Source organism: Crocuta crocuta, unplaced genomic scaffold, assembly GCF_008692635.1.
Source record: "Crocuta crocuta isolate KB4526 unplaced genomic scaffold, BGI_CrCroc_1.0 scaffold189, whole genome shotgun sequence".
Lineage (NCBI taxonomy): Eukaryota > Metazoa > Chordata > Mammalia > Carnivora > Hyaenidae > Crocuta > Crocuta crocuta.
Window position 1 is genome coordinate 4223952 of NW_027551564.1, and position 20201 is coordinate 4244152.

The following is a 20201-nucleotide window of genomic DNA, read 5'->3' on the forward strand; positions in this document are numbered from 1 at the left end:
AATTCTGCCCTCAGCATCTTTATCTGTGAAATGAGAGTAGGGCTTTGGACCTTGTCCCCTTACCTTCATTCCTCTGATTTCTTCTCATTCTCCCCAGTAGGTCAAGGTGGATTCTCTTTGTGTCCATCCTCACTCTCAGTGGAGAGGGGTCTTTTAGCATAATATTCAGAACTTTTCTGACCTCCCAATCTGCAGTAAACATTCAGTTCCCCATCACAATGCTCTGGTTTATTTTTTCCATAGGATTCATTATAACCTGAAATTGTCTTTTTTTTTGTTTATTTATTTATTTAAACTTATTTATTTATTTATTTGAGAGAGACAGAGCAAGAGGGAGCACATGCACGTGGGGGAGGATCACAGAGAAACTCTTCACTCCCCACTAAGCCTGTTGCAGGACTGATCCCACAACCCCAAGACCATGATCTGAGCAGAAATCAAGAGTCAGATGCTTAACCGACTGAGCCACCCAGGCACCCCTGAAATTATCTTTTTAAAATAATGTATTGGTTCACTCACTAAGCATTTGCACTCCCTCATCCATGCATGCACATTAGATCATAAACCCCATGTCTGTTTGTTTACCACTGTGTAGTACAGTACCCAGCATGCAACAGTCATTTAATTAAGTGAATAAATCCAAGATGCACTATGTGAACTGATTGATTTTAACTTCTGTTGGACTTTATGGATGCTTCCCAAGAATGGGGGATACAATGCAAAGAGAACTTACCAATAGAGGTCTAAGTAGTACAATAACATAGTCAGAACTGAGGGAGAGGGCAGAGAATGACAAGGAAATGAGAAGACCAAGAGAGGAAGGGACTGCATAAGCACCTGCTCAGAGCAAACTTGGCAGTGACTGGAAGACAACCAATGGGAGCAGTATAGAAACACCTGCACTTTCCTTTGAACTTCAAGGATATTTCTAGTAAACATGAGTAAGCCTGGAATCATTCTCACTGAACTTCTAGCCATGTAGATTGTAATGAGATGTTACAAGTGTGATATCTATTCGTAGTGCTATTGTAAGGATTAAAGTGGGCTAATGACGTGATACCACAGTACCCTGATACAGAGTAAGCAGGGACCTCAATTCCTTGGATCCCTTCTTTCCAGGGCATCTTCAGCATCTTCTTCTCTCTCCTCATTAGTCCCCATCAACATTCAGGCTGTGCTCATAGCTCTTATCTTTTGAATATTCTCTTTGCTCCTATCTCTATTTATCTCTGTTTCTCTGTGTCTCCCTCACAACTAAGCTTCTGGAGAAAAACAAAAACAAACAAACAAACAAAAAACCCACCCCACCCCATCACTGATTGACCTACCACAATCCAATTACAGAAACTGCTCTTGCAAAGGTCACAACTAACTCTCTTGTTGTCAAAAACGAAGAGCCATTCAGATCCCCTCTCTCCTACCTCTTCACAGCATTCAACATTCTTGAGCACTCACTTCTTAAAACCCTTTTTCCTGGACTTAAAAAAAAATTTTTTTTTTTAATTTTTAGTTGGGGGAGAGGCAGAGGGATAGAGAAAGGGAGAGAGAAGGAGGGAGGGAGGGTGGGAGGGAGAGAGAGAGAGAGAGAGAGAGAGAGAGAATCAAGCAGGCTTCATGCATGGAGCCTGACATGGGGCTCGATCCCATGACCCTGGGATCATGATCTGAGTCAAAATCCAGAGTTAGATGCTCAACTGACTGAGCCATCCAGAAGCCCTTGGCTTTTTTTGATGCCACAGCCACCAGGTTCCTCTCCTACCAGTCTGGCCATTCCTTGTCAGTCCCCATTGTTGCCTTTTCCTCTTCCACCTGATTTTTAAATGTTAAAATTCCTCAACAAGGCTGAAGGTCAGCTTCTGAACTTCTTCTCTGTCTTTACTCTTTAAGTATCCTCGTCTGTTCCTATGCTTTAAATCCATCTGTATTACAACTCTCAAAGTGATAGCCTCCAGATTTATATCTCAGCTCCAGATCTGTGTATCCAAATGTCTACTTCACATGTCCACTTGGATATCATACGGACATCACAAACTTAATGTGTCTAAAACAGAACTCTTGCTCTCCCCTCACCCCAGTCCAAACCAACACACTCCTATTCCAGTCTTCTTCCTCTTGGCAAATGACACCTCCATTCATCCAGGAAATAGCAAGCCTCTCCCTCAACTGCTGTGGCCCAATCCATTACTAAGTCCGGCCAGTCTTCTAAGTTAAACTTTGACTCCATCTCTTTCTCTTCATTTCCACTTCCTTCACTCTGTTCTTTCCTTCATCATCTCTCATCTGATGCTTTTTTTTTTCAATTTGCACAATTCCAATTTATTCTTAGATTTCCTATTATATCACAGAATGATCATTTAATTCCTTGTGTCCAGGACCCACAGGCAAAAAATTAAAAAATTAAAAAAAAGAATGATGATTTAAAAATTAAATCTGATTATATCACTCCCTAGAAAATAGAATAACATTTGTCTCTTCCATGGCCTACTCAGAATAATCTAGCCTCTGCTGCATCGAAGTCCTCAACTCATCTTAGTTTCTTATCACTTGCCATGCCTCCAAGCATATGGTCTTTTTCTATTCTTCACATTTGCCAAGATTTTTCCTGCCTTGTACCCATGCACAACCTGCTTCCTTTAGATGGGCTATTTTCCCCACCCCCTTAACCTGTCTACTCCTAGTAACTCTTCAGGTTTTCATTCAAATACTGCCTGACCCACCAACCTAAATTAGACCCTCCCCCATTTTTTCCTGAACTCTGTTCTTTTCTTTCATACCATCTAACACAATTTGTAATTATATACCTGTACGTGTGATTATCTGTGATATCTATCTATAATTATATAAAGCATATATTTGATATGTATATGATGTATTGTATACAATAATATATATAATTATACATGTGATATATAAATATATTTAACACGCAGATATACAGATAGACAGAGATATGTCTGTAATTATATAGCTGTGCATGTGATTGTTTCCCCAGCTAGACACCAGGGATTGTACATGTTTTCCTCACGACTGTATACTCCATCCCAGCACAGTGCTTGTCACAGTATGCATACAATAAATATTTGTTTCATGAAAGAATATCATTACTTAGTAGTAGCAACACAATTATTTATATAGTATAGACCTAAATCCCTCTTCTGAGTCCCTTATAGCCAGAGTGTTTGGGAATTCAGCAATGCTCTGATTTTTGTGCACATGTCGCACATAGAACACTCCTGGCAGGCTCTAGGGCAGCATGTGTAATCACACAGTAATATTTCCACAGTCCAGTGTACAAAGTAGAACTAGTTAAAACTCCAAATAGCCACATCAGGTCAGCTTCAATAATATCACCAATGAAGTTGTAAAAACAAAGTCTGAGTTGTCAGAGGAGTTTGTATTTGGGGAATTGCCCATGAAGGACTGAGGATCTGCCCTATCTTTGCCATGATATCTCGGTTTCATAGGAAGTGCCCACAGAAGAGCCTACTTGCACCATGTGAAAAAGCACTTGACATTTACTCAGACTGACCCAAAATAAATTCAAACCATTCATGAGGAAATAACTGACTCCCAGTAGACTCCAATCACACAGACTTTCCACCATGAAATTCATTCTCACTGACATAACCATCTCTTGGGAGCACTTGAAACTCTACATTTTGCAATAGATTTCGGAGGAAAAGATAAGTATAAGGAATCCTGTCCAAAGCCAGGGTCACTGCTGCCCAAGACGTATTTAACAATAAAAGTTCCGCCTCACCTGTCCTTGTCCCTGCTGCCACTCATGACTTACAGGACTTCTCTGCTAATAACTTTCCTGAAACTTTCAAGTGTGTTTGTGCTTACGTTATAAATGCTTTCTCCTCTAAATTCAGTACAACGTTACAATTTATTGGTTATTCTTTGTATAGGTTATTTTACTCTAAATTATTTTGTCTATAAAATGATTAAGGATTTATGAAAGGCGTGCCTGGGTAGACTTAGTCGATTAAACGTCTGACTTGGGCTCAGGTCACAGTTTGTGAATTCAAGCCCCACATCAAGGCTCTGTGCTGATAGTGTGGACTCTGCTTGGGATTCTCTCTATCATTCTTTGTCTCTCTGTCCCTCCTCCATGGGCACTTTCTCTCACTCTCAAAAAATAAACACTAAAAAAGCATTAAAAAAGAACCTATTAAAAATTTCTATCAAAACTTAATAACAACCTCATCATTAAAAAGATTCTAGTTAGGAGGAAAAATTCAAGGTGCTTTATATTCCATCAAAAATATGTGTCAGGGCTTGGTGTCCTCTTTCCTCTTACCTTTCACAACCAGCCTGGGGTGGAGGTAAGTACTGTTCTAAAATAAACATTATGCAAGTTTTGGATGATAATTTGAATTTTAAAACACCTGGTAGATTATTATAACTTTACTTTTAAAAATATGGAAAGATTATTCTCACTTTACTATTATTGGCATGAAACTCTGACACATAAAGGTATTCATGAGAGTTATTATAACAAAATAAATACACAAATAAACAATATTTCAGGCATTATTCGCTGACTTTAAGCACCATAAAAAGGTAAAAGAATAGTAAGATTCAGCCAAATATTCATAGCAGCACAAGAAGTATATCATCAATAACTAGGGATCCCTCTAGTAAATAAAAAAAAATTTATAAGCATCTTTAATTTGATGCTAAAATGTGCATTTTAAAATGTGTACACTTGTATAGGTGCATTAGGAGGAACTTAACGGAGGACCGTGGGGGAGAAGAAGGGGAAAGTAGTTGGGGAGAGGGAGGGAGGCAAACCATGAGAGACTCTTGAATGCTGAGAACAAACTGAGGGCTGATGGGAGTGGGGGAGAGGGGAAGGGGGGTGATGGGCATGGAGGAGGGCACTTGTGGCGATGAGCACTGGGTGTTATATGGAAACCAACTTGACAATAAACTATTTAAGAAAAAATTTTAAAAAATAAAATGATAAAAAAATAAAATAAAATAAAATGTGTACACTAAGAAGATATGGTAATATCACATCTTAGATATAAACTGCCATATGTATAATCTTCCAAAAGGCAAATTTCCAATACGGTAACATTATTTTTTTCTTCATTTACTTTCCATATTTGTAATTGTAAAACAAATGTAAAATGCAACTTAAATGTAACTCTAATTTTATCTGAACTCAAAGCCACAAAGACTGTCTCAGAGTTGATGGTCTACCAAAAGAGACATCTTAAAATGAGGCAAAAAGCCATTGGTGACGTTTTATTCAGCCTTAAAGCAGCAGAGACACAGAATTTTGGAGAAACAGGACTTAATCCCCTCTAAAATTAGGAAAAGGGATAAATATGAAAATGAAGTTTAAATCATTTTAAACATTTTTTTCTTTATAAAATTTTTTGATTGGGATAAAATAGATATAACACAAAATTTGCCATTTTAACCGTGTTTAAGTTTACAGTGCTATAGCTCCAGTACATTCACATTGTTGTGTAACCCTCACCACCATCCATCTCCAGAACTTCTTCATCTTCCCAAATGGACACTCTGTACTTACTAAACACTAACTTCCCATCCCCACTCCTCCAGCCCTTGACAATCACCATTCCACTTTCTGTCTCTATGAATCAGACTATTCTAGGTACTCTGTCCAAGTAAAATCATACAATATTTGTCCTTTTGTGACTGGCTTATTTCACTTAGCATAATGTCCTCAAGGTTCACACACGGTGTAGAATGTGTCAGAGTTACCTTCCTTTTTAAGGTTGAATAATATTCCACTTTTGTATATATCACATTTGTTCATTCATCTGTTGATAGATGTTTGAGTTACTTCTACCTTTTGGCTATTGTGAATTATGCTGCATAAGATCTTTTTTTAAAACACATAAAATATTGGCTAGAAAAATTTCCCAACAAGATAAAACTGATACCCTTTCTTCAAAACGAAGTCCATTTAGTCAGGGAAGAAACTCCACTTTTTTCAGTCATACTACAATTACCTTTCAAAGTTAAACATTGTTTCAGTAGATTAAAAGTAAACTGTCCTCTTAACTACCTTCCCTCCAAATCATGAAGTTAGTTTTAGAATTTATGTAATGCACAGATTGTAATAAAACATTCTCCTGCTATTATTATATTTGTGTCACTGAAAGGTGGCAAGCATTGGCCAAATTCACTAAGTTAGTAACAAGAACAGAGAATAAATCATTGTCTCCTAATTTTCCAGGGAGTTAAATTTACAACAACTCTGTGAATACATGTGTAAGCTTCAGAATCACAACAATCCAAATACTAGGTAGATTCTAGGATGAATTTAAGTCTATCTTAACATAAGGAGGCTTATTATGAAGACTTCACCTTATGGTCCATTATAATGAAGTTCTGAAAGACAAGTTCCCCAAAGTTTCTCATAAAAGGTATAATATGGAAGACATTTTAGAGATTATCTTGGGCAATCCCTCACTTTACATCAGGCCAAGAAGCAGTACTTTCCTATCCTTGCCAGTTGCTTTAAATCGTTTAAGGCATAAAGAGAGAGATGAATTAGTCACATGCTGTGTGTTATGAATGTCTTCCTTTTGTGTCTAAAAGTAAGATTCTAGCATAATTTGATGGTTTTCAAGGCTGCATACTAGTGTTTTTATTTCATATTTTCAGGCTGCAGAGCCTGAATGCCATGAATTTGTGTTTCCTTGAAAGAATCCAAATCTTTCATCTCACGGACTGCTATTAAAGTGGATGTGTTTATCAAAGGCCAGATCTTGTTGATAGCTCACCTGATTGAATGCTTCTTGGAGATGAACTTTTCATATGAGAAGATCATTACATAGTTGAGTAATACATACAATTACCTTCCCACAAATCTAGCACTGTTTCTTAGATGAAAATTGTACTGCCTTCCTCACATTTGCCCTTCCTCCCAATCACTGTCTTAACATTGCCACTCAATGTGATTTCATCATGAAGGAACAGAGGAATAACTTTGGGGTTTCATGGTATAAAGAAATCATAATAAAAAACTCCACTGTTGCTACTAAATTTGTGCCACTCAAAGGTGACAGCCCTGTCATCTGTTTAAAAATTTTGTTCTCAGTCTCTCAAACAATGTCACATAAAAAGTCAGCTACACGGAAAAAAAATTAATTTCCCTTTTTGTCATATAAAGGATTCAATCATTGCAGTGAAAGCTGAATAGCGATTTCTTGCTTTAAAGGGGGAAAGGTCTCTCTTTACAATTCTAAACTTACAAAACCAATATTAGGAAAATTATTATCTATAATTGCAAATGAATTCTTTTTTGTTCATATATGGTTTTGTTGAGGCTATATTTTACCTTCAGGATTTTGCATAAGTTCATTTCATTGACAGAACATAAATTGTACACCAAAAGCAAAGAAATCTCAAAAAATAGGGTTCTCAGGCTTCCAGCCCTGCAATACAGGAGACGGCATTAAGAGTATGAAAATAAATGCTGTTGATAGATATATAGATACATAGATAGTTAGGAAGAAATCAGCACTTATTTTCACATCTTTCGTTTCTTTTTTTTCTATTTTTGAATTTTTTTATCTGAGTATAGTTGACACACAATATTACATTAGTTTCAGATGTACAACGTAGTGATTCAACTTCTCTAGATGTTATGCTATGTTCACCACAAGTGTAGCTACCATCTCTGCCCATACAGTGCTATTACAATACCATTGACTATATTTTCTATGTGTGTGAAATTTAAGAAACAGAACAGATAAACATAGGGGAAGGGAAGCAAAAATAAGATAAAAACAGAGAGGGAGGCAAACCATAAGAGACTCTTAAATACAGAGAACAAACAAGGTTGCTGTTGGGGGATGGGCATTAAGTAGGGCACTTGCTAAGATGAGCAGTAAGTGTTATGTGTAAATTCTACATCTGAAACCATTATTACACTATATGTTAACTAACTTGGATTTAAATAAAAAATAAAAAGAAATAAAAATAAAATTTAAAGACTAAAGATAATAATACAGATAAAAATTTAAAACACAATAAAATAAAAGCAGAATCAGATCCTATAAAGGCAAAGAAAAAACTTATGGTTGCCCATTTACACATTGTTTCATGCTCTCCCCTACATATATGGAGAGAGAGAACCATAATATAGAATATATTCATGTAACACACACACACACACACACACACACACACACCTGCCAAGTGGGTGTACACATACATACTTGCTGATTATCAACTGTGCTTGCCAGAGGCCACACCATTCCATGTTTCCTGTATGGAATCATCTCTAGGCTCTTCCATGGAGATAGCTATAACACTGCTTCATGAAAGGTCGCCCCTTACTTTACTCGTGCACCCTCTTCTTAATGTTGTCAAGTGATGCAACAATGCATAATTTAAACAAACAAAAAATGAATGAGCCAGTTAGGCCTGGCAATTCCACTTCCCATTTATGAATTAGATGAAGAAGGCTTTCTTCCTAAGAGTTTGTCTAGAGCAGCCAGCTGGCTTGCATTTTAAAAGGCAGTTTCAGCATGTGCTCCTGTGTTTGCATCTGAGCAGTCTCTTATTTGGCAAGATTTCTTGAATATCCACACTAAAGGGAAACAAAGAAGAACCTCAGACATTTCCCTGGATGAACATACATCCTAGTTAGTTTCCCTGAGCACTTATTGAGCAGCAGAAACTTTACAAATGTGTGTGAACATTATTGCAACAAATCTGCAAGGTCAATATTATCCTGATTTCTACAACAAAATAAAATTAAAAGGAGAAATCATATATGTTACTAAAACCCAAATTTCAATCAACTATTTCAGCATGTATTATAATTGCTAACCTCCTTTGTTCCAAATACAAACTTAAGAAAGTGACATTTACCTCCATTTTCCAATGAAATACCTTTCCTTATAATGTTTAAAGTCTGAATGTCCTCTATGAACAAAATCTGAATCACCATTATTTAACTTTCTGGTATGAATTTTGCTCCCACAGGTTGCTAATTCTCTCTTCTGTTCATGATCTCTTTCTCCTAGTAAACTATGGGTTTTCAGGACAGGAGTGACATTTCATTTCTATGAACACACAGGGACTGGCAGACTATATGATGCTTATTGACGCTTTACTGTATCTTATAAATCATCCTAGTCTAAAATTCACCTCAGTAGAATAATGGTAATTATATCATTGCAGACATTACAGGCCATACCTTTGTATTTCCAAGAAAATATTATAGAGCTTTCCTCTAATTTTGAGGGGGAAAAAAGAAAATGAAGCATTTTTTTTCCCACAAAAACATAAGGAAATATTATAGCACACAAAATAGTATTCATATATCATTACCAAAATGAGCTAGTGTGTGAAACTATATGTGTTCACAGTGCGTAAAAGTGCCAAAATATAAGGTGACATTTTGCAGAGTCTAGCTCATTTTCAGCTCACTAAAATGTGTATTACCTGCCCCCATGCACACATAAAGAATTCATTCTGGTCTACAATGCAATATACTCTTCCATGAAAATATTACATCAGGTACTGTTTTACTGGACTTAAGGCAGAGATCAGCAAGCACTTGGGCCAAGATTTGGAGATTCTGAGTCTAGGTTAGATGCAGCTACCATTTCAACCAGAAAAGAATAAAGATTTTTAAAGACCCCATTAGGTCTGTAATAAGCAGAATAACATTCTCCCAATCCCACCCAATATATTCACATCCTAATCCCTGGAATGTGGGGATATATTGTTTCACATGGCAAAGGTGATTTCGAAAACAGGATTAAATCAAGGATCTGGAGCTGGGGAGATTATCCTGGCCTGTCTGGGTGGGCCCAATGTAATCACAAGTGTCCTTCTAAGTGAAAAGAGAGAGGCAAGAGTGAAAGATTCAGAGAAGGGACTATGATGAGGGAAATTAAGTCAGAGTAATGGGCATGAAAGACCTGACTGGCCACTGCTGGTTTTGCTGGTGAGGCCACCACTGAAGGAATGCAGGCAGCCTGTAGAAGTGGGAAAAGGCAAGGAGCAGTTCTCTCCTAGAGTTTCTAAAAGGAACACAGGAACACAGCCCTGATGACACATTGACTTTAGCCCAGTGAGGCCATTCCAGCCTTCTTTCTGACCTCCAGAAATGTAGACAATAAAATTATATTGTTTTAAGTCACTAAATTTATGGTTATAGCAGCAAAAAGAACCTAATACAAGCCCTCAGAACTCTGGTCCTAATATTCAATAATCAATCACACTGCAATTTTCACTTGGAAAGAATTATTGTGCAATTTATACCTAAAGGAAGAGAATGTAGAATAGAGGGAAGAAAGGAAGGCAGGCAGAGAGGAAGGAAGGAAGCAAGGACGGAAGGAAAAATCTAATTCAGCAAGTTCACAAAAACACTAGGATTTTCACAAAAATTCAAATTCAAAATTTGGGGCATTTTGTAGAAATGTGCTACTGAATGGAGAAATGTTATGAAGCAGACAATTTGAGAAAATCCAGGTGAGACAGTGAGCTTGGGTCTCCAAAGGACAAAGAGAAAATGGAAAAAACTTCAAGTTAATGAATAAAAACATGGTTGAATGTTTTTGAACATCCTGGATGGGAATAACCAAGCTAGAGAGCATATTCTCACATGCCCTCGATGGAGTAGGAGTCTCGTTATGTGCACAGGGCACTGCCAGGGCAGGGGAGAGCGCCGTGGAAACGCACCTGCTCATTGAGTGCACGAAAGCCTGCTCATCAGGGCTGGAGCCAAATTCTTCCTCCTGGAGGCAAAGCTGTTCTCTGATCTAATAAACTGTACCCCGTGGTGAGCCCTAGAGACAAGGAGGGCTCCAGTCTATTCCAGTTCGAGTGAGCATGGGAAAGGCAAGCAGAGTAAAGATTAATAGCTTCGTCAGCGCTTCTTCAGTACTCCAACCTTCGCCCTGGCAACACTTGCGTACAGCCAGCCTCGGCTCAGAGCCTGGAAGGTCAGATCTTCATTCCCTGTGGCAAATTTAAGCAAAGAGATAAGCAGCGTTGCAACACTGTACAGACTTAGAAGAAAGACAAATGGGGAACTGTTACTTGTATCTCGTGAGTTTGGCTTGACCAAACTTTTTAAGCTCATTTTTTTATTGGAATTATTTTGAGCGTCAGGCTAAGGAAATTTTACGAAGTGGACAAAAGGTTTCTGATCCTCTCACACCACTTTTTGGCTTCTTCCCCTGCCTTCTTGCCTTGCTCAGCTCAGAGAGGCTCTCCCTGCCTTATGCTTACTGCATTATGCTTCCTGCATCAAACCCCATTGCTAAGGGTCACCCCTCCTCAGAAGTAAGGGTTCTATTAATTCCCAGCTGTTTCAAAACTGCTCTGCTCCCTAACTTCACCCCCCACTGTGCTGTAACTGTTAACAGCCTAAAATGTTCCTCCTCAGGGTGTCCTGCCCTTTAACTCGGTGTGAATGGAGACCTTTCTGTGGTCTCAAGAAATGCATCTTAGCACACAAGATTTTCACCAAAAAGGCTTCCAATCAGCTGAAGTCTTATTGTAAGTTTGATAATGGCCAATCTTCTGGAAGTCCTGTCCCTGTGAATGTGACACTCCAAGAGCCAGGCAGAGAGCATCATAGCATGCGGAGATCAAATCCTGTGCTGGAAGATTATCTCCATTGGCTTGCAAATGAGCAAGATGATTGGAGGAAGTGCAAACTGCTCTAGTGTTTTTTTCCTGTATACAAGGTTCAATTTTGGAAGATCCAACAAAAATCCCAAAGGTGCATCATGCTTTTGTAAAGTTAATACATTCCTGCCTGCAAAGATGTTCTTTTGTCCTTGGAAAGGAACCTAATAGAATTTTATTGGATTATGAACAGATTTGCCAAGGGTATATTTTTAGTCTCCTTTGGGGACTTCAGTATATTCTATATCAGAACCACCAAATTCTTAATAGATTGCAGGCAGATTTTGTTGTTGTTTCATTTTGTTTTGTTTTTAGGAAGTGATACTGTTTTCAAAAAGATACAAACTTGTAAATGCTGCTGCATCATACAATGTTATGCTGACCCAACACATACCAGTTAATAGGAAATTCGCTTTGGGTAATAATTCCTGTAATATAAACAGTATCATCTTCCTTATAGCCATTAGGGTAGCAATGGCACATGTGGTCCAAGGTTGAATCTCCAAGCCCTGGGAAGAGAGGTTCATTACTGAAATAGGGTTGTTTAGGTAGGTGATTTGTCAATATATCTAAAGTGGTTATATAGTAATCATTTTTATGACTACAAGCACTAGAAAGGCTATTTTAAAATCACAACTGGGGAAAGATAAAAATACAGTCTGTAATCAATGTGGTTGTGACCTGTCATTTTAGATCTATTCGTTTGTTGGTTGCCACTAGCAACAAACAATCAAGCTGAAGAAATTTTAATCAAATAAATATTGCTCTTTAGCTCCCTGATCATATACTCTGTTGCACTGAAAAGTAGGCAAGTTCAATAGAAATCAATAATCTGAGATATGAATCCCTTGGATGGGACTTTTCTGTATCTTAAGACAACAGTCATCAGTCATAAAGATTAGATTCTTAGAGCCATGAAAAATAACACCCATTGAGCTCAGGGGCATCTTTTTGCTCTCCAGCATATGGGACAGTGAGATTGGTTTTTCTTGCCTTCATAAACAGAGGCAGAGATAAAATTAAATACCAAGTATTTGAACCAGAAATTGATCTGAGCACTAACACTGCTGATTGCAATATTGAGGTTGTTTCTTTATTCTTTTTCTTTCTTTCTTTTTTTTTTTAAGTAAACTCTACACCCAGTGTGGGGCTTGAAGTCATGACCCTGAGATCAAGAGTCATATGCTCTACTGACTAAACCACACAGGCACCCCCTGAGGGTTTTGATCATTAGAAAATGGTGAAAATAGAAGGCACTTTGACAGAAAGCCTAAATGGAAATAAAGTCTTAATAGCACAAAAGTGATATAACTAAAGTTACTCTTAAAATTGAGCATTAATTATGCCACGCATCGTGCTAAATGTTTACATAACTCATTTAATCATTTCATATCTACAGATACAATCTTCTTTTTCTTTTTTTATACATTGGGAAATAGAAACTCAAAGAGGTTAAATAATTAGCTGAAAGTCAGATGGCCAATGAATGGCAAAGGAGAGTAAGTCTTGTTCTGTGTTTTAAAAGCCTTGCTTCTCTCCCATCTGCCACACCGGCTCTCTGAATATGCGAACGCTACCAGTCATTCACAGCTTATTGTATTACAGGTCAAGGAGGGGAGAACATAGAGAGCCTTTATGTGCCAGCACTTTACATAGATTATTTCCTCTAAAGCACAGTGTAAACTTGTGAAGTAGGCATTAAAAATATTGACATTCAAACTTCTCAAGGGACATAATCAAGATTACAGAAATACTAGTATTTGAAACACGTCTGTCTGACTCAAAAACATATTCATTCAGCTCTCTCCATCCCACTACAAAGTGGAGCCTTTAGGTGATGCTGGTATTTGAGGTTTGAATAAAAATCATTTTAGGTGAGGCTGTTTTATTGACTGTAGTTATGCTTCAGAGAATATTAGTTCTGTGGCATAGCCAAATCAATATATATCACAAATTTCTGGATAACAATGTTCTGTATTTTCTAGTTTTTAGTAGAGATCACAAATCTCCTTTAAACACTTTGGGTGGGGGTGTTTGTCTGTTTTTTATTTGACTTGGACAGAAAGAGAAAAGGAAGGAAGGAAAGATAGGAGGGAGGGAAGATATAATGAAGCAAAATAATGTTATGGTCAAATGATGTAATAAAATGGAATTGCTTATGCATAAACAACCTATTCAAACTTTTATTGAGTCTTATGAATGTCACTTAAGACATTTTTTGTCATAAACAAAAAATCCAAGTTCAAATAGAAACTAACAACATTGATCAAACTCATTTTCCATAGACCAAATTATACATTCTTACAAATGTAAATTTGCAAATGACATAAAAAATGTACGTGGCATTTGTAAGTTTTAACAGCATATTAGGTGGAAATGAGAATGTGTAGCCCTCTCTTCTAAATAGTACTCTCCTGGAGACCCTGTAGTAAGACCCTGTAAATCCAGCCCTGCGGGCTCTGCATCTTGAATGGAATCTACATGAGTTTGCATATTGCTGTGACCCAGCAATGGTAACGGCAGTGAGAAATCAGGAAAAGGTCTTGTAAGCAATGCTAAATGGCAGAAATTGGAGGCATAGAAAAGTGGCAGGCACTTCCTTTATTTTGAGCTAGATAAGATTATACTCATATTTTCTATCTCAAAGTGTTTTTAAAAAATAATACATGCCTCGCAACCCTGTGGTAGAACAACAGTGACCAGGTGTTTTTTGTTTTTGTTTTTGTTTTTGTTTTACAAAGAAGTTAAGATATTCTGCCCCTTGGCCCAATCACCCTCCCATTGGTATCCCCAGACCACTCAGCTGCTTTCACTGAGTCGGAGCTTTGCTAAATTTCTCTTTTGTTTTTCTTTAGGTCCACTGATTTCTATTCAATATGATTTATTTCTATTCTTTTATTATTTCCCTTTATTTATTTTCACCTAACTTTGCTTTTTGTTTTCAAACTTCTTTGCCTTTTTTTTTAAGTTTATTTATTTATTATTTGAGAGAGAGAGAGAGAGCAAGGGAGGGGCAACAAAAGAGGGAGACAGAGAATCCCATGCAGACTCTGTGCTGTCAGCGCAGAGCCCGACGCGGGGCTTCATCACATGAACCATGAGATCATGACCTGAGCTAAAATCAACAGTCAGTCACTTAACCCAGGCACCCCTTATTTTCAACATTCTTTTTTTTTTTTTTTTACTTTTTAAAAAATGTTTTATTTATTTCTAGGAGAGAGAGAGACAGGGTGAGCAGGGGAGGGTCAGAGAGAGAGGGAGTCACAGACTGAAACAGGCTCCAGGCTCTGAGCTGGCAGTCAGCACAGAGCCCGACGTGGGGCTCGAACCCACGAACCGCGAGATCATGACCTAAGCGAAAGTCGGACGCTTAACCGACTAAGCCACCCAGGCGCCCCTATTTTCAACATTCTTAAGATAGAAGCTTAGATCATTGATTTTAAACCTTTCTTCTTTCCTCAAATAAGCAATTTAAGGATTAAACTTCTAAGTGCTGCTTGTGCTGCATCCCACAAACTGTAATATGTTTTCGTTTTGTTATCATTCAGTTTGAAGTCTTTTCCCATTTATCTTATTACTTCTTTGATCCACAGGTTACTAGAAGTTGTTTAATCTCCAAAATTTGAAGTTTTTGATTTCTAGTTTAATTGTTATGGTTAGAAAACATACTTTGTATGGTTTTAATCCTTTCAGATTTATTGAGGCTTGTTTTATAGCCTAGCATTATCATCATGTGCATCTTTTATTTTTTTATAAGAAACATTCTTTTTTTTAATTCTTATTTATTTCTAGGAGAGAGAGAGAGAGACAGTGTGAGCAGGGGAGGGTCAGAGAGAGAGGGAGACACAGACTCTGAAATAGGCTCCAGGCTCTGAGCTGGCAGTCAGCACAGAGCCCATGTACATTTTTTAAAGAATACATACTTTGCAGCTGCTAGGCATAGGGTTCTATAAATAGCAGTTACATTCTGATTGTTCACATGGTCTACTTCCTTACTGAGTCCTTTATCTAGTTGCTTTTTCTTTCTTTTTTTAACTTTTTTTTTCTTTTTTTTAATTTTTTTTTTTTTAATTTCTGAGAGAGAGAGAGAGAGACAGCATCAGCAGGAGATGGTCAGAGAGAGAGGAAGACACAGAATCTGAAACAGGCTCCAGGCTCTGAGCTGGCTGTCAGCACAGAGCCTAATGTGGGGCTCGAACCCATGAAGCGTGAGATCATTACCTGAGCCGAAATCAGATGCTCAACTGACTGAGCCACCCAAGCACCCCTAGTTGCTTTTTCAATTAGCGAGAGAGAAGTATTGAAATCTCCAAATATGATTATGGAATTGTCTATTTCTCCCTTTGATTCTGTTGATTTTGCTTCATGTGTTTGGAGGCTCTATAATGAGTCATTGTGGTATAGTGGAACACAAATATTTGGGCTTTGTCTCTTGTTCCTGGCACAGAACTCCTAAAACCTCTGGAATTCCTATCTTGTTTATGCTTATGAGGTGACCCATGAGAGGGATCTAGATAGCTTCGGGATGGACTGGTCACCAGAAAAGCCAACCAAGTGATTAGAGAGAGACAGGGGACCTGGAGATTCAGTTCAATCACCAATGGCCAATGATTTAATCAATCATGCTTACATAATAAAATTGTCATTTAAAAACTCTAAAAGACTGGCTTTGAGGAACTTCTGGGATGGTGACCTCATCAGGGGGTTAGGAGGGTGGTTTGTTCAGAGAGGCATGTAGGTTCTGCATGCCCCCCTAAACCTTGCCCTAGACATTGCTTCCATTTGTGCTGGAGTTGTATCCTGTATAATAAACCCGTAATTGTAAAGTGCTTTCCTGAGTAATGGGATTCATTTTAGTGAATTATTGAATCTGAAGAAAGGTTGTGCGAACCCCAGACTCTGTGGTCAGTATGGCAGAAGTGTAGGTCTCCTGGGGGACCCATTTGTGGCAGGTGTCTGAAGTGAGTATAGGACTGTGGGACTCAGACCTTAACTTGTGGGGTGTGCACTAAGTCCAGGTGGTCTCAGAATCCAATTGAATTGAATTGTAGGACACCCACTTGGTGTCAGATAATTGGAGAATTAGTTGGTGTCAGGGGAAAAAACTACACAGCTATATAAATATCTGTAATTGCTAGGGTTTTATAATTATGAAATATTCCTAATTATCTCTAATAATACTCTCTGTCTGGTAGTCTCTTTTACATGACACTTCTTTGGTATATTTTCTATATCCTTATATTTAAAGTGGATCTCTTGTAGACAAAACATAATTAGGTCTGGCTTTTCTTTTTAATCCACTTGACTTTCTCTGTGTCCAACATTGTCTAGTAGAACTTTCTGTGATGATGGAGATGTTCCATATCAGCACCATCCAATATGATAGCCACACATGGCTATTAAGTACTTAAAATATGACTGGTGTAACTAAGAAACCGAATTTTTAAATTATATTTCATTTTTAATTAATTTAAATTTCAATAGCCACATATGGTAGTGGCAGTGGCAGTCATATCAGACAAGGCAGGTTTAGTTTATTAACTTTAAATTGCTGATATGGTTGAATATGGGTCTACCATTCTGGTTATTTTCTGTTTTGTGTTCCTCTTGGATAATTTCTATTTATCTATCTCCAAGTTGTCTCACACTCTACTTTGTCATTTGAGTTTTAGCTTCCCTGCACATTCCATTCCTCTCCATCATTTGGAAGCACACATCCAACATTCAGTGATTCAATGGTTTTCAGCTCTTTTAAGAAGTTCCTGAGTTCCTAAAAATGAACTTGCTCATTCCACCCCTTGGTTCCTCTACTATTCTGTGCACATTTACCTCTCCTGGTACCCTTAATCTTATTATTAGGTGGTAGTCCTGTCTCTCCTTCCTAGCTATCTATGTCTTGTTCTTCCCTGATCTTTCTAACACTGATTTGTTCTCCTAAAACTGTATTGATTCCTTTTTAAAAATCATTTTGTAAATCTCATGAAAAGATCCACTAGAGGTAAAACTATTCCCTAGATTAGAACTTTTCTTTGCCATGGACTGGACACATGTTAATAACACTATTCTCAGCTTCATCTGACTAAAAAAGTTATGAAAGAATTGCCTCAGAAAAACCCCTAACAACAGCACATCCTTTGTCAAGCCAGTGCCTTGTTGCTATTAGATTGAATTGAAATCCACATCAATGGAAATAATTTAATCAGCTAAAGGGATTCCGGATTCTAGCAAAGAAGAGAATACAGGATTCTCTCAGAGGTTGTGAAATTGGCAGCAAAATATTTGATATTCACTAAGAAGATAAAACCACCTGCTGATTTTCACTGCATCGAACTGGAAGGATGAATTTAGCAGACCACTTGGCACTGTCTCTGAACATCAGCAGGTGTATCAGAAAGAACAAAGGCCCTGAAGCAAAATAAACCTGATTTTGAATCCCACATCTTCTATTTACTAGTTGTGGAGTCCTTGAGATATTCCTTAATCACTCTGATATTCTGCTTTATCTATAAAATATGAAAATTAATACTTAATTTGTGCTATTGTTTTAAGAACTTAAAATTATATATTTTTATTTTCTATTGAGATATAATTAATATTCAATGTTATATTGGGGTCTCAGGTGTACAATATAATGATTCAATAACTCTATACAATACTCCGTGCTCATCATGAAAAGTGTGCTCTTAATCCCTTTTATCTATTTCACTCATACCCCCAACTACCTCCTCTTTGGAAACCACCAGTTTGTTCTCTGTACTTAAGGGTCATTTTTTTCATTTGCCTCTTTTTTCTTTGTTTGTTTTGTCTCTTAATTCCACATATGAGTGAAATCATGTGGTATTTGTCTTTCTCTGATTTATTTCACTTAGCATTATACCCTCTAGGTCCATCCATATTGCCGCAAATGGCAAGATCTCTTTTTTACAGCTGAGTAATATTCCATTGTGTATATATACCACTTGTTTTTATCCATTCATCTATTGATGAATGTTTGTATTGCTTCCATATCTTGGCTATTGTAAATAATGCTGCAATAAATATAGGGATGCATATATCTTTTTGTAATTAATATTTTTGTTTTTGGGGGTAAATATCCAGTAGTGGAGTTGCCAGATCATGTGGTAATTCTATTTTTAATCTTGTGAAGAATCTCCATACTGTTTTCTGCAGTGGCTTCACCAGTTTGCTTTCCCTCCAACAGTCTGTAAGTGTTCCTTTTTTTCCACATCTTTACCAACATTGTTATTTCTTGTCTGTTTGATTCTAGCCATTTTGACAGATGTAAGGTAATATTTTATTGTGGTTTTGATTTGCTTTAATTTGTGCCATTATTATAAGTGCTCAAAACTATATATATAAAATGCCTGACAGATAAGTTTGCATTAAACAAAAAGAAAACATTAATATCATTTTATAAGAATTATCATTATTATTTTTATATATAAATATACATCTAGTTCAGTTCATTTGAAACAATTTAGGGTATATTAAGGCTAATTTGATAGCTACTCTTGGCAATATGTTCTGCTTTGCACAAATGCAAAAATCTGCAAAGTTTTATTTTATTGTAGATATTCCTAGGACTTATAAATCAGCCTAGATGAAGGGAATTTCAGATGAAGAACAATTCTCCAGGATCACATGTCAACAATAGTAAAAGCTGTCACCAAGCACTGAGCATGTGCCAGGCACTGTGCTAAATACTTTACATAATTATGTAGTTTAATCTTTACAATAACCATTGGATGTAGGGGCAAAAGAAGAAAGCAAAGACTTTGAGAGGTTAAAGAATTTGCTCAAGCTCATACAGTTAGATACAAAGCTATGATTCAAAGTCACATTTCTAAGGCCCTTACTTACCCTTTGTACTTTCTTTAAAAAAATTATTTATCTATTTTTGGGAGAGAGGGAGAACATACTCACCTGTCAGTGGGGGAGGGACAGAGAGAGAGGGAGACAGAATTCTTAGCAAACTCTGTGTGCAGAGCCCAATGAGAGGCTTGAACTCATGAACCTGTGAGATCATAACCTGTGAGATCATGACCTGAGCCAAAATCAAGAGTTGGACACTTAACAAACTGAGCCCTTACCCTTTAATACTCAATGCTGTTTTCCAGATGACCCAAATCCTTTCTGTTCTTGTACATCTGGAGGTCAATCCAGGGTTCCATCTAAACAGTAAAAGCAATAGTAAAACCAAAATTAACCAGAAAAGAAAATGTCTTGATATCAGGAAACCACATCATTTTAAGGTGCTACATATTACTGTTTCTAATAAGGCAGTGGTAAACAAATATTAGTAAGCATTAGCAGTCCTCCACTAGGCTTAGGCTTCTTCCAAACACTTTGCTATGTATTTCCCTAGTGCTCACAAGGGCTCTCCTGACACAGCTGTCCTCACACCTGTTTACTGATAGAGACTGCAGACCCTGCTCCTATTCAGGGACACTGCTCACACAACAGAGTGAGTCACCCTCACAGCTAGGAAGGTACAAGTTCTTTACTCCATCATTAGAATTTCTTCCACTTTGTTGCTTTGACTTAAAAGAATGGCAAAA

The 20201-nt window shown here is 37.4% G+C and overlaps 1 protein-coding gene across 1 annotated transcript in view; it reads right to left on the reverse strand.

The window, feature by feature from the left end:
- SCEL (sciellin) overlaps window positions 1-20201 on the reverse strand; it is a 211663-nt gene that overhangs the window by 163252 nt on the left and 28210 nt on the right. Inside the window, exon 3 of the mRNA XM_077750066.1 lies at window positions 19734-19814. The gene's annotated coding sequence lies outside the window, so the exon portion shown is untranslated. The remainder of the gene's footprint in view (window positions 1-19733; window positions 19815-20201) is intronic.